This window comes from Sturnus vulgaris, chromosome 28 (assembly GCF_052056855.1).
Source record: "Sturnus vulgaris isolate bStuVul1 chromosome 28, bStuVul1.hap1, whole genome shotgun sequence".
Classification (NCBI taxonomy): domain Eukaryota; kingdom Metazoa; phylum Chordata; class Aves; order Passeriformes; family Sturnidae; genus Sturnus; species Sturnus vulgaris.
Window position 1 is genome coordinate 6,709,061 of NC_142270.1, and position 15,938 is coordinate 6,724,998.

The window sequence follows — 15,938 nt, forward strand, 5'->3', positions numbered from 1 at the left end:
CAAGAATTCCCTTTAAGAAGCACAAAATTCCCCTATAGAGACCCTGAAACCCCCCTGGACCCTATAGATCCCCTATAGACCTCCCAGACCCCTTTTAGGGACACGCCAGAGCTCCCCAAATCGCCTATAGACAAACACAAATCCCATATACAGATCCCCAGTTCCCTACAGATTCCCTATAAACCTCCCAGACCCCATTTAGGGATGCCCCAGAGCTCCTCAAATCCCCTACAGACAAGCCCAAATCCCTTATACAGACCCCCAGAACCCCCCCAGCGCTGTAAAGCCACCCTGGTTCCGTATAGATCCCCTATAGACCTCCCAGTCCCCCGTTAGGGACCCCACAAATCCCCTATAGACAAACACAAATCAGCTATAGAGAACCTCAGATCCCCCAGTCCCCTACAGATCCCCTATAGACCTCCCAGACCCCCTTTAGGGAGCCCCAGAGCATCCCAAATCCCCTATAGACAAGCCCAAATCCCCTATAAAGTCCCCCAGACCCCCCCACGGCCGTAAAACCTCCACCAGTGGTCTATAGATGCCGTACAGACCTATCAACCACCCATAATGGACCCCCAGAGACCCCAAATCCTCTATTAGCAAGCCCAAATCCTCTATAGAAATCCTCAGACCTCCCCCCAGTCCCCTATAGATCCCCTATAGGTCCCCCCAGCCCCACCGTAGCTCTCGGACATGCTGAAGCCGGGCAGGCAGACAGGGAGCAAAGATGGCGGCGCCCGGAAGGCACCTCCGAGTGTTCTGAGCATGCGCGAGAGGAACGCGCCCTGAGATGGGCGGGGCTTGGAGGGGAAAGGGGCGTGGTGAACACAGGGGTTTGGTCGGAAAGAAAGGGGCGGGGTTAAAGATAGACGGGGCTGTGACTAGAAAGGGGCGGGGCCAAGAAAAGGGCGGGAACTGTGGGGGGAAAGGGGCGGGGCCAAAGCCACACATGGTCCGAAAAGGCCTGGTTTGACCTAAAATCACCCAGAAAAGGGCCTCAAATCCAGCTTAAATTCATCAGATCTAGCCTAAAATCACCCAAAGAGGCTTCAACTCCACACAAAGGGAGTCTAAAATCATACACATGGGCCTAACAGAGTTCAAAATACAACTAAAATCCAGCCTAAAACTGCCCAGTTTGGTATAAAATCACCCAAACATGCCTGAAATCATTGGGACCAAGACTGTCACAAAAAATAGCATCAGCAAAATGAATGAGACTAAAATCAGAAAGTGAAGTAAATAAGGGACCAGGAGACCTGCTCCTTTTGAAAGGCCTTTATTGAATATCAGCTCTTTTATTGAGGATCAGCTGTGGGTGGGGGGCTCGAGGGGTTGCACACGCTGCCACTGCTCCCACTGGACACCACTGAGGAGGAGGTGCAAGTCGAATGTGCTGCTCGCACTGCAGAGTCGGGGTTCAGTCCTCATCGGGGTTCCCAGGAGCTCGCTTTGGCTCATGCAGTCTAGGGGTATCATACTTTCGTGGTGCTCTCTAGGTGAAGGAAGGAAGATGGAAACTCTCCATGAGTAGCTTGATGTTCTGCCCGCATATTAATGCCCCTTTTAGATCTAGTTCTCGTGCCTGATCGTTGCTTTTAGGAATTTTGGGTGTTAATCAAACTTCTGCATTAGCACTGAGCGTCATGGGAGTCCCTCAGTTGGTTTATTAGGCGGTGTCAGTGGTTTGATGGGCAGGTGGGGAGCAGCAGAGGCCTTGCTCGACAGAAGGTAAGGGGGAAACTGGGGATACAAGAATTTCTGAGGGTGGGGGTACAACTTGGAACACAAAAGACTGAAACTGGGGAACACAGATTTAACGAGAACAGTTTAAAACAACTGGTAAGTAACAATACAACCCTCCAACAACACAACAAACCATACTCAACCAGGCAAGTGCCGCAGCCCAAGGCTTTCTTAGGTTTATCCATTTCAAAAGGACACTGAGATCAAGAGTAGAAGCACTCCAGAACTGGAACTAGGACTAGGACCAAGACTGAGACTGAGTGTGACCAGCACCAGAACTGGCACTGGGACCAAAACTGAGGCCCACACTGACACAGGAACCAGCACCAGGAGGGCTCCAGGACTGCTCTGGGACTGGCACTGGCACTGTGAGAACTCTGGGACTGAGAATCAGAGCGGCATCGGCACCAACACCGAGACTGGAACTGCTTCGGGACTGGGCCTGAGGCTGAGATAGGCACTGGGATCACTCTAGGGCCAACACCAGCACCAGTACCAACACTGGGACCAAGACCACTCCGAGAATTAGGCCAAGACCAAGACCAAAACTGAGACCATGACCAAGACAGAAACCAGAACCGGCACTGGCACCAGGGCTGGCCCTCCTGTCGGACTGAGAATGAGACCGAGACCAGCACCGCTCTGAGATTGAGATTCAGACTGGGACCAGAATCAGCACCAGGAGCACTCCAGGACTGCTCCAAGACTGAGACCCAGACCAGCACCGGGACAGAGACCGACACTGGCAGCGCTCCGGGATCTCCGCGTTCACTCCGGGGAGTTTTGGCTGCGCCCCCGCACGGGACTGGGCAGGACTGGGAGGGACCCCTGGGTGGGGCAGGACAGCCTCGGTTCCCATCGTTCTGGTGCAGCCATCCCGGTCCATATGGTCCCAGTGCATGTGATCCCAGTCTGTACAATGCCAGTCCATGTGATCCCAGTTTGTACAATCCCAGTCCATGTGATCCCAGTCTGTACAATCCCAGTCCATGTGATCCCAGTCTGTACAATCCCAGGCTGGATGGCCCTGATCCATCTGGTCCCAGTCTGTGCAGTCCCAGTCTGGAGGATCCCAGTCCATGTCATCCCAGCCCCCATGATCCCAGTCTGGATGCTCCTGCACGGCTCACACTGCCAGGGTCTAGAATTCCAGTTCCCAGCCACGAAAAGATGTTCCTGCCCTTGAAGGCAAAGCTCTTCAGAAGGGGCCAAAAGCCAAGTGCAGCAAGACCTTACAGGGACATTTCACTGCCAGCCTTCCTAACTTCACCCATGGCTGTTGGAGCTCCTGCACTGGGAATTAAATCAGGGAGGGGTCTTTGGTGGGAGCTGCCCTGGGTCAAGGGAGACCCTGAGACAGAAACCGAGCAGGCAGAGAGAGGCAGGAGAGAAAGGAGGACACAAACACAATCAGGTGAGAAGGTGTCACTGAAAACAGAACAGGAACTGACTGAAAGTGAATGGGGCAGAAATCAGGAATTCTAAAACCTGTTTTCTATGAAGTACATCCCTTGGCAGCCAGCCCCACACAATCCCAATCCCGCCGCTTCAAAATTGGATCCCACTTCTCACAATCTCCTTCCAACCCCTTCTCACCCTGGCAGCTGTGGAATTCAGTAAGGTTCGTGTGGGATTGAGTTGTTCTGAAAAGGTAATAAGGTACTTGCAGGTGAGATTGTGCACTTTTGTGTTAAAATGGGGGTGTTTTCAGTGGGATTTGAGTTATTTAGAGCTCACAGATCGATCCCTCTTGACTTTTGGAGGACAAAGCGATGGAGAAGAGAAAAAAATGAAGGCCAAAACAAAAGGATAACCAGCCAGGTGTCTTCCCAACATGGAACCCCTGTGGGTCACCAGGGCTCTGCCCAACATGGCTCCTCCAGTGAGGGAAGGAGTTGGAGCAGCACACGAAGCTCTTCCTGCACTCGGGATACTCACAGGGCTTCCCATACCGGTGCCTCTGTTGGTGTTTGGTCAAGGCTGAGCTCAAGATGAAACTCTTCCCACACTCCCCACACTTGTAGGGCCTCTCCCCAGTTTGGATGCGCCAGTGGGTGACAAGGTTGGAGTTTTTTGTGAAGCCCTTCCCATAGTCAAAGCACTGGAAAGGCCTCTCCTCCATGTGTGTCTGGTACTCCTGGAGGAGATCAGAACTGGAGTGAAACCTCTTCTCACACACAGAACAGTCGTAGGGCCTTTCCCCAGTGTGGATACTTTGGTGGTGGACTTGGTCGTATCGCTGCCTGAAGCCCTTCCCACAATGTCCACACTTTCATGGCCCTTTCCCAGTATGGATTTTCTGGTGGTGGATCAACTGAGCACACAATGAAGCTCTTCCCACACTCCTCACACTCGTGGGGCCTCTCCCCAGTGTGGATGCACCGGTGGTTGATGAGGGTGCCGTTTCGCCTGAAGCCCTTCCCACAGTCGGAGCACTGGAAAGGCCTCTCCTCCCTGTGTGTCTGGTAGTGCTGGTGGAGAGTGGAGCTGGTGGTAAACCTCTTCCCACACTTGGAACACTCATAGGGCCTCTCCCCAGTGTGGACACTTTGGTGGCAGATCAGGCTGGAACACTGCCTGAAGCCCTTCCCACACTCCCCACACTTGTAGGGCCTTTACCCAGTGTGGGTTCTCTGGAGGCAGATCAGGGTGCATCTCCAGCTGAAGCTCTTCCCACACCGGTTATGCTGAGCCCGAGAATCTTTGAAATTGGACCATTTGGAATTAGGAAAACTGGCCAACAACTAATGTTGTTTAATCCGTCATGGTGTCTTAAACAAGTTAAATTGTTAATGCAATGCAATGTCCCAGAAATTCAGCCAGCTTGTTTCCCTTTCCTGCAGACTTCTTTTGAGGGGTGGACAAGCTGGTTGTGAAAGCGTAATTCTTCTTAAAAACGAATGACAAGAGACACAACTGGTATTGTGGGAACAGGATTGGGAATTTTGAACAGCATCGATTCAGAAGTATTAATGTATAAATTGGCTACCACAGCTGGAGATGTAACCAAATTACAGCAGCCCCTGCAATCAACCTTGACAGCTTTGGGAACCCAACAGTGGTTGTTATCAAACGCATTACCAAATTGGGAAGAGGTGAATGTAAATGATCACAAATTAATAATTGATGCACTTGGTGCTATGCAAAATAACATTTCTCTGGCTCTCAGCTATATCCAGGCTCAGTTGTGGATGCAATCAGTTGCTGCTTCAATTACAAGAGAAGGCGAGGAAGGCACTTTTCCTACTGAAATCTGGAAAATAATTTTTGATAGCTTCATGGATTTTGAAAGAGAATTCCAGTCCTGGTGGAACTTAGTAAATTTTACCTATGACCCCAGCACAAACACAGGCACAGCCTTTGTACTGACAATTCGTAATGCTTCAGTGCATTCAATATTCCCCATCGTTGCATTAGGATTGAATCGTGACAGAGCTGTTCTCTAACTTGCATTGTCCACGAACAACAAGGGTTTATCTGCGAAAGTGATGCAATCAGAGCTCAAGATATCTGCTTGGACACAGAACAGAATGTTTGTAACTTTGAAATTCATCCAAACGAGATTCCTGAAATTGTACTGGTGTATCTGGTCAATGGATGTGCATGCTTTAGAACTGCTTGTGATAGTGTTTTTATAGAAAATCTAGTAGTGAATACTAAAAATCATTCAAACTTTTGTGTCTGTAACTTCACTAGGATTGCAGGATGTGATTTTTCTTATATAGCCCCAGTTACTTCTTATCAACTTTTACAATCCAATTACACACTGATTCACCGTCTGATGCCTGCTCCCATTGGGATGAACCTCACTCTGGTAAAGCAATTGTTACTTCACCAGGATTTAATTGGAATTTTGGAAAGGATCAAGAAAAACGGGCAAAAAACCTTAATAAGCGTTCATCACGATGTGAAAGAGATACATCGTGTTTTGAAAAGAGTAAAGAAAGATGCCAAACACAGGTGGTGGGATGCTCTATTTGGGTGGTCACCTACTGCTACAGGTGTCCTGAACAAATTGTATCATCTCATCATTGTTCTCTTGATTTTAGTTTTGATTGGTTTTGTTTTATCAGCAATCCTATACATTATGAATTGGAAAATGATGAAATGGTTAACAAGATTGGCATCTGTAATGGATGTACCCAAATCCGTCGCTGTTGACATTCCTGAGGTTATTGACACAAGACGATCTACATGAGTAATCTAAATAGGATAAACCATGATCTTTGATTAAAATTGCCTTTTTTTTTTCAATTGTATGGTATTTTGAATTAATGTTTAATCAAAAATTTATTTTCTTTGTAATCAAAAATATTTATTTGTAATCAAAAATTGAAAAATCAAAGAATTGAAAAAAATGTTTAAAATTGTTATTCCTTAGCAATCAAAAATTGAAAAATCAAAGAATTGAAAAAAATGTTTAAAATTGTTATTCCTTAGCAATCAAAAATTGAACATCTATGTATATGTTAATTGATTTGTTTTGTTCTCCTTTTTCTCCTTTTCCTTTCCCTTATCTTTTTCCTACTTTTCTATTCTGTCTGAGTCTGTCTCTGTTTTCCAGGATATGCTGACAACTTGGATGGGTCCTGAAGACCTCGCAACTGAAGGCTTCACAACAACACCACAAAGGAGCAGTCCTGACCATGATCGTGAGTCACGGGGTGGTGTAAGAGTCAGTCCGGAGTTTCCTCATTTGCCTCACGACCGTCGCGAGGATAGAGGCTGTCCCAAGGACCCCCACCCGCTTCTGGACAGGAGTTCTGGCCTGGCCGAGGTGGATGCTGGCCCAGGGACTGTTTGCTGCTGCACTGTGCTTGCCATGCTGTCCATGGTACAGAACCTTTGAACAGGTACTGCACCTACAGCTGCTTCTCGGAGCACCACTGCATGTTCTGTCTCGAGCACCTCACAATGGCCCATAAATCTCCCACCTCTTGTCCAGACACCACTCGCTTTGGAAAAGGACTGTAAGAAAGCGACCCTTTGGAGAAACCTTTGAGATCTCCCCACAGAAGATGTGTCTATTGGCTGGAACCACAAGGACCCCGGTGTCTATTGGGCCAGACCACGAGGACATTGGTCTCGTCTGTTGGTAGCTATTCCCTATCCCCCTCTTTCTCTCTCTCTCTCTTTACTTTGTTTCCATTAATTCTCCCTCTATTGCAAAACTGAGTTGTTGACACTCAATAAAAGTGCAATTCTGCTTTGAGCAAAATGACTGGTCCCCTGTTGTTGTCTTTTACACCTTTGAGATTAAAAACGAACCATCACAAATCTCACATGTATTAACAGTGGAACGTGACAGCTTCCTCAAGAGACTGTTCTTTGTACATTCTGGTTTGTGTGGGGGACAGCACCTGATCAACACAGGCTTCCCCTTGGGATAGTTCCTGGTCACTGCTGGTTTCTTCAGGGGAAAGTTCCTTCACTGCTGTGGGCAGTGTGTGCAAACGTGGTCTCAGCAGATGAGCCTGTGGGCTACGGCCTCCCCCAGCCCCAGCCTGGCCCAAGCTGATTTTCAGGACAGCTGCTGGCTTTGCCTTGCTTTGGATACATTCTCCTGCCTCACTCTTGTGTCCTTGTCCCTAGACCAGAGGCAATTGATCAATGGTGTCACCTTGATGGTACCTCAGGGTGCTGTTTGGCAGCTCAAGTCCCAGGCCAAAGCTGCAGTCAGATGAAGGAGGGGTGGGCTGGGCTGGTCTCAGCCTCTTTATTCAGTAGAGGATTTTTGAGGTCTTCCCAAGCCAAACTATACTGTGACTCTAGAAGATGTGTGGATGTGTAACTTAAATTGAAAATATTAATAAAACCATTATTATCATCATCACTTCATAATTTTTATTATAATTATTTACTACTACATCTATTTCTTCCACTCCTCCTCCTCCTGTTCTTCTTCTTCTACTTCTTCCTCTTCTTGTCTATATTATTCTTCTTATTTCTATACTTCAAATAATTATTGCAATTATGGCTACCCACTATTTCTTCATCTTAGTATTTCTATTATTCTACTTCCTATTATTAATTTTCTTCTTATAACTATTTCTTCTTATGTGTTTCTTCTACTTTTACTTCTAAGTCTACTTCTACACATTAAGTTTTATATTCTTATATTCTTATCCTTATTCTGACTTCCTATTCTTAATTCCTATTCTTTATCCTATTCTCATTCTAATTCTTCTTACTATTCTTTCTTGTTTTCTTGTTCTTGCTCCTTTTCCAGGCCTACTCCTGGGGCTGTGGAGCCAGGTAGGGGCAGCGGCAGAGGCGGCGCAGTGCCCGCAGTGCCCGCCGCAGCCGGGATGGATGTTTCTTCAGCAGGGCTGGCGCTTGCAGACAGGCAGGGCAGGCACAGCACGGACCTGGGGAGCTCAGCTCAGGTGGTCCCGGCTCAACCCAGGCCTCGTGAGGGGCAGCCAAGGGGAACCCACCTCTGGACAGACCTGCCCATCTGCGCTCTCTCTCTGCCTGGTCTTCACACAGCTCGAGGAGGCTGACTCCATCTTCCTCATCTTCTTCTTCTGGGGAGAGCTCTTGCCCAGTGCACACTTCCTCGTGGGACTCTTACTGGTACAGGCTGGTTTGTGTGGGGAACAGCACCTGCTCAATGCAGGCTTCCCCTTGGGATGATCCCTGGTCACTGCTGGATTCTTCAGGGAACAGCTCTTGCTCAATGCAGGCTTCCCCTTGGGATCCCTCATGGCAGCTGTTGCTAACGTTGCTGCATGGTTGCAGGCCTGAGCTGTCACCTGCTGCCAGCCCCTGCCCACTGAGGGCCTGCTCTTCCAGCCTGCTGGCCATGGGGCTGGCTGCTTTGCAATTGGGGTTCACCATTTCCTTCTCCATATGTAAAGTCGGCTGACGCACAGAGGGCCCAGGAGCTGCTTCCTCCTGAGCCAGTGGTACTCCTGGCACTGGGCAGTGCAGGACCCTGTGCCCCGTATATACCCCTGCAGGGCGGGGCTGTGCCATGTCACCAGGACAACAGAATGTCCAACATCACCCAGGAACCTGGTGTTCCTAAATCACCATTGATTTCCATAGGGCAAATGAGGTGTCCTTAAATCTCTACTGACTTTAACATGTAGACCTGTTTGCCCTAAAACCCCTTGGATTTCAATGGCTAAACCTAATGGCCAAAGAATCTGTCTTTCAACTCCCTCACTTAATAGACACTATCTCAGTTCTTTTGCCAACCACTTGTTTCCCACCTAATTCCTTCTTTTCCTTTTATTCTTTCCTCCTTAACTCCTCTTTCTGACCACTCTCCACAATCCTTCTTAATCACAAACTAAAACTTCCACCTATTATCCTCCCAATAGTTGAACCTGACTCATTCTCTCCTCTCCTAAATCAGTTTTTCGAGCATCAGCTCCCTTCCGTCCTGTGAGTTCTTGGGCTGGGACTTTCCCTCCCGGTCCCTCCCAGGGTATTCACTCGCTCTCCCCTTTCGCTTCCCTTTGCTCCCGGCTTTTCCCTTTGCTCTCCTCATGGAGAACCGAAACTGCGGTACTAGGAGGTCCCTCTCTCTTCGGCTAGGCAGCCGTCTCAGACATTCCTCACTCACACACAAGCACACAGCCGCCCCCTTTACCCAACCCCATGGTACTCACACAGCCCCGTTTTCGCACAGGGCTCTTGTGCACAAGACGTTTTACGGGCACCTTTCCCTTTCTGCCGGCGTTCCCACGGGAGCCTTCTTCTTCTGGCGCGCCTCCTTGTAGCGAGCTTCTTTTGCATATGCCTTATTTTAATTTGGAACTCCTTCTCCAAGAGTGCCTGGTCTAGCCTCAGGACCACCTTAACAACTGGTGGGGAGCTCCTTCCCAAAACTAGCCACTCTTCACTTGGACTGGAATTCCCGGGTTTTCGCACCAAATTGTTATGAATTATGTTCTATTTTATTTTCCAATTTATCAAACAACAAGATTAAATTTAGTAGCAAATTTTTAATAGTAACAATTATAAATGTATACAATTAAAGTATTGGAGATCAATACAATCAAAGTATTGAATACATATATTTTAGGATAGGTAAAATTTGGCAGTAATTAATTTAGTATAATTGAGGTTCATATAAAGCATGAGCAAAACCGACCAGGGAGGGGCCCCCCAACCGGGGATACGGGGAGGGACTCGCCCCTCCTCACGTACCAAAGCATCAAGGCTAACAATCCCCCTTATATACTATATGCTACACAAGTGTCTGGAAAACTCCTCCTAGTTTCTATTCCTAAAGTCTACGTCACTGTGTGTACGGAGCATGCTCTACTGATGGGTTAGGGGGTCTCTCATCCTTTTGAGGGTTTTATTTCTGATGAAGGCTCGTTGTCTTCATCAATGACCGAGCTGTGACCTGCAGGTAGTGCATGTGCACTATGTGACTAAGCAGATATTTTCCATAACAAGACTTTGAGTCCCATGCTTGGAATCATCCTATTTTGGCCCATTTCAAGGTCAAAAGTTTCTAATTCTAGATGCTGCTTATCAGACCTATGTCCTTCTACTATTCCCTTCCAACATCCTTCTTCGACTCCCAACATCCAGAAGATGTACTTTGCCCTGTCTCACCCATCTCCCCCCTCACTCTGTAACAATTGTCTTCTATTGATCTAAATACAATTTTTTTAATATAGTTACAATTTAATTAGCATGAATCACATTTATTACACACTGAAGGCCACACTGGGACCCTGATCTCAGCCCACTGAGCCCTGGCAGAACCAGGAACACAAGGAGCCTCTTCAGAGTCTGTTCCTTGGGCCTGTTGCTGAGAGTGACTCTGGAGGAGAGTGAAGCCTTCCTGCCCTGCCCTCAGGAGATGCCCTTTGCTGATGGAGCTGCTGTGCTGGAGCCCATCTGTGTCCCAGCAGTGCCCATGGCCTGTCCCTGCCTGTGGGCACAGCAAGGACACGCAGCAGGACAGTGACCAAGCTGCCAGAGCACTGCGGCCTCACAGCCACAGAAGGGCTGGCAAGGAGAGGGTGGAGCTGGGAAGAGCAGATGTGGGAAGAGCCAGAGCCAGTCCCTGGCTGTGCTGCTGTGCTTCTTCCCTCCACCTCTGCCCATAGGCACAGCCCCTGCAGAGACAGAGAACAGCTCAGGAAACATCTTGGACTTACAGGGCAGAGCAGGACACTTTATTTTACTTCAATTCACAGTGATCATGGCTCCTTACTGTTTCTATTTTACACAAGCACGGTAGCTAGTGATGTAGCAATACTGTGATTAATGACATCCCTTTATGGAGAGTATTATCAGGAGTTAAAGAAAAAAAAGGAAAAATAGAATACACCAGATAGAATAACAAAAAGGCCACATGGCACAAAGCAGTCTGGGCAATCTGTAATGAGTTCCATTCTGAATATTATGCAGAAACAAACAGGCACTTTGTTTCTGAACAGCACAGAGTAGTCATATTCCTCAGAGCATGTTCAAGGTCCTCAGGCTGTAGAGGAGGGGTGCAGAGTTGGAGGCAGCGCCGAGTACAGAACTGACAGTGCCAGAGCCAGGGATGGGCACCAGGGTGGCACAGGTGACCTTTGGGCTTTGCAGGGCCCAGGCACAAGGGCTGTGCCAGAGGCAGGGCTGAGGTCACACTCTGTGGGCTGGGGCAGAGCCCAGCCAGAAATCCCCCCTGAGCCAGCAGCTCTGCAGTGGTGGCCACCAGGCTGGTTTGCCCAGGGAGGCTTCTGGCCATGGCCTGCAGGGAGCTGCTGCTGCCAAGGTGCCTTTGGTGCCTCAGGCTCTGCCTGGCACAGGTCCCACCACGGCTCTCTGCTCTTGTGCCTGAGCCCTTCCCTGTCTTGGGGTCGGCCTGGGGCTTTTCCTGCAGCGGGACCTGGCCTGGCCATGGCGCAGGAAAGGCAATTCCTGCTGGAGCAGGAGGCTCTGCCTGGAATGGGCTCAAACAACTCCAGCAGGGCCCTGTTTGCAAAGCCCCAGTGGGAAATGAAGAGGGGAGGTCACGCTGCTTTTGGGGTGAATAATGCTGAAACCAGCCTGACTCCTCCATCCCAAAGTTCAACATCCTGAGCGGGAGCTGAAACTGTGGCAGAGCTGGTAAAATCCCCAGAGAAAGGAACAACCAAGTGACACCACTGAGAACTTGTGCAGAGCCGCTGAGCTGGCACAGCCTGGGCACATCTGGCTGACAGGGCAGCACTTCAGACTAGAAAAGTCCTGTCCTAAATTTTAATGGCAGCATCTTATGACATTTCCCTTCTTGGGGGGTGTGGAGATTCTTCCCTGGAGTGGAGATGCCCCTCAGGGTGCTTGAGTCTGAGCTGAAGAGATTTGCCCAGGGTCGTTGGTCTGGGGGAGTAACACCCATCTCTGCTTAGTTTTGCTTTGATATAATTGTTTCCTAGAGCACTATATTAAAATAGATGTTACAGCTCCTGTACTGTGGAGTAAATTATTCTGATTAAGACCTTTATGTCTGATCATGATCATAATCACTCATAACTCTATGTATATAAATATTTCTGGTTTGCTATCCTTAATGCTGAGGGACAAAGTTGTACAAAGTTTCAATTCCACCTGTATAATCCTTTACACATAAATCCTTGGCAAAGTCTGGGGCTGCGATTGGATCCAGGCACTCCCAGGCTCCTCTCACAGGAATTTAGGAAGCCTGGGGGTCCTGGTTTGGGGGAGCTTGGAGGTGTCATGGGGGTGTTGGGGGTCCTTTCTGCACCTCGTGACCCAACAGGAGCTTCTCAAGTAAACTTTGCCTGAAGCTCCCACTCCGCCCATGACAGGAACCCCTGTGAGTGTCTGTGACATCCCAGCTCTTTGGCAGCCTGGACACTCCTGGAATGTCACCCTGGAACCCCTGTGAGTGTCTGTGACATCCCAGGTCTTTGGCAGCCTGGGGACTCCTGGAATGTCACCCTGGAACCCCTGTGAGTGTCTGACATCCCGGCTCTTTGGCAGCCTGGGGACTCCTGGGGTGTCACCCTGGATCCCCTGTGAGTGTCTGTGACATCTCGGCTCTTTGGCAGCCTGGGGACTCCTGGGGTGTCACCCTGGAACCCCTGTGAGTGTCTGTGACATCCCGGCCCTTTGGCAGCCTGGGCACTCCTGGGATGTCACCCTGGAACCCCTGTGAGTGTCTGTGACATCCCGGCCCTTTGGCAGCCTGGGCACTCCTGGGGTGTCACCCTGGAACCCCTGTGAGTGTCTGTGACATCCCGGCCCTTTGGCAGCCTGGGCACTCCTGGGATGTCACCCTGGAACCCCTGTGAGTGTCGGTGCCCTCACTGTTCTTTAGGAGCACAGGGATGTCCCCACTGGACTCCTGCCACTGCCTGTGACAAATTGGCTCCTTGGCAGGGCAGAGACACCTCTGTTGTCACTGTGGAGCCCTGTGACTGTCACCTCATGACTCTTAGAAAGATTAAGGAGCCCTGGGATGTCCCCATGGAGCCCCTGTGACTGAGTGTGACCAAACAGATCTTTAAGAGCCCACAGACCCCTCAGATGTCCCCATGGAGCCCCTGAGCCTGCACGTGAGCTCACAGCTCTTGAGCAGCCTGGAAACCCCTGGAATCTATTAATTCCTGCTCTGCTGAGGATGGATCCTCAGCAACTTGGAGCTTCCCTGATGGATTTTAGTTCTCCAGAGACTTGATCTGTCTTAAGCTCTTCAGTTCAAGGATTCAGTGACAAAGGCTCATTAATATTTTGGAACACTCTAAGAAGACAAGCCCCAGGGAATAAATTCTTTTGAATTCTTTCATTCTTCTGTGGTTAATTATATAGATTTCAGAAGTGTATTCAAAGAGAATATACTATATATTTTTTTAAATTCAGGTGGGTTTTTTCCCTATTAAGTTTTGTTTTCCTGTTTATAGATTGATATCAGCAATGTCCAGTTGATATTTGTCCTGAGCATCTCCGAAGGCAGTCTGAATAGATGTGAAAATCAAGACCCTTTATCGCTGACAATCAATCACATTTTGCCCCTACCCCCACCCCACCATTTCACTCATCCAACCCCTGGCACTCAGAGCAGCCTTGTGCAAATCTGAGCTTCCTCCACTCCAGGCTGTGCCTGCAGCTTTCAGCTCCTTGGCACCAACTCCCACCTGCTTTCCTTGGAGAAGGAGACACAGAGGGATGTTCATTTCTTGTCAGCAAACAAAACCAAAGGCAGGCACAACTCCATAATAAACACAAGTCCAGCCCAAGGAGTGCTGGGCAATGGAGCCACATCCAGGGGTGTCCCCAGGGCTCAGGATTTGGGCCAGGGCAGTTCAATCTCTTTATTGCTGATCTGGACGAGGCCATGGAGGGCACCCTCAGTCAGTGTCCAGGTGAGCCCAAGCTGGGTGGAAGTGTGGCTGTGCTGCAGGGCAGGAAGCTCTGCAGAGGGATCTGGACAGGCTGGAGCCATGGGCCCAGGACAATTGGATGAGGTTCAGCAAGGCCAAGGGCTGGCTCCTGCCCTGGGCTCACAGCCACCCCAAATCCCTGTCTGTGCCCTGCCCCTGATCCCCACAGCCTGTCCTGTTTCCTTCATCCCTGATTGCCAGGGACTTTGTGGGACAAGGCAGCTCTGCTGTGGGTATGGAGGGAGGTGCAAGTGCCACCACTGCAGTGGGAACCACAACTCATCAGGTTTGTGTCCTTTGGGGGTCAGGAACTGGTGAGACTCAGAGGCACAGAAAGTTTCTCTTCCTGGCCAACATAAAAAAATGTACCAATGATATAATTTAATGAGCATCAGACTTCTTCCTTCAACACTGTGCAATGTCAAAGCAGTCTCTGATGTGTCCACCATGCACAAGGGATTTCCACACAGGAAGAATTTTAGAAAAATACATTAGAAAGGGTGATTCTGTGATAGATGTAAATGCAATTAAGATGTTGACTAACGTGGAATGACCAGAGAACAACTGGAGGAGGAAATCTGGGAGCAATGGGAAGGCCATAGAACCAGCTGGTCTAAAGAACAGATGTCCTTAGACATGGCCATTTAATCAGGAGAGGTGGAAATACTCAAGGGAAGAGGCACATGAAATAATAGACAGTATTCTGGTAACACAGATAGAGGGGAAGAGCAGTATTTTTCCTCCTGCCATCAGTACACATCCAGGAAATTCCTGTTCTCTCCTGGAGGGAAATCTTTGACATTTCTGAAAGTATTCAAATGCCACAGCTAATGAGATGTGCTTGTGCACCTCACAAGCTGTAGGTCCCCTACAGCCCCAGAGGGCTCCTGTCCCATAAATATTTGCTCTGGCCCATTCCAAAATCAGGAGCAGCATCGTCCTGGGATCATCAGGGAGCTGAGGTTGAAAGGAACCTCAGTCTGCAGTCCAACCAGTGAGAAACTGGGTCAGATCAAGTGGTTCAAGGTTTGATTTGGTGTGGATTTGAAAATCCCAAAGGCCAGGGATGGGGCAGCACCTCAGAACCTGTCTGAGCCCCTGAGAACAAAGGTTTTCCACATGTCCTGTGGGATCTCCTCTCATTCCCCTCCCACCCATTGTGTTTTGTCTCCCCCCAGCCCCCCCAGTGCAGAGCCTGGCTCTGTGTTCTCCATCAGCTCCTGGGTGGCACTGCCAGGCTGGCATGAGCAGCCCCTCAGCCTTCCCTGCTCCAGGCTGGACAAGCCCAGCTCCCTCAGCCTCTCCTCACAGCCAAAGGGCTCCAGCCCCACCTTGGAGGCCCTTCCCTCACCCTACTCCAGCTGCCAGACATCTTTCCTGCCCTGGGCAACCCAAACCAGGCCCCAGTGACCTGGATAATCCACGTCTTTGATGCTCTGGTCACAGCCCTGGCCCCTTGTCCCTGTGTCAGGCTCTGGGGTTGATTTGTGGAACATTCTTGGGGGAGGCTGTGGCTCCAGGTGGACCAGGGGGATCCCGGGGGACAGGGGACCCTGCTGGGCATGAACAGCATTGGACTTGTCTGGGGAAACTGGGGGGGGGGGCTGGGGCAGAGTGACCAACCCAGTGACCTCACACAGCCCTGTTATGAGATCCCACAGACGCCCTGTAATGTCACAGCCTGCTCAGTGATGTCACACAGCTGGTCTCTGATGTCACAACCCACTCTGTGATGTCACCGCCTGCTCTGCTATGTTATTGTCTGCTCTATGATGTCATACCTCTGCCCCATGATGTCATAACCAGCTCTGTGATGTCACACAGCCAGCCTATGATATCATAGGT

General features: G+C 49.6%; 2 pseudogenes; one reads left to right on the forward strand and one right to left on the reverse strand.

The window, feature by feature from the left end:
- Positions 1–2,215: 2,215 nt before the first annotated feature.
- LOC148221018 (uncharacterized) lies at positions 2,216–4,364 on the reverse strand (annotated as a pseudogene).
- Positions 4,365–4,433: 69 nt separating this feature from the next.
- LOC148221019 (uncharacterized) lies at positions 4,434–5,947 on the forward strand (annotated as a pseudogene).
- The last annotated feature ends 9,991 nt before the right edge of the window (positions 5,948–15,938 follow it).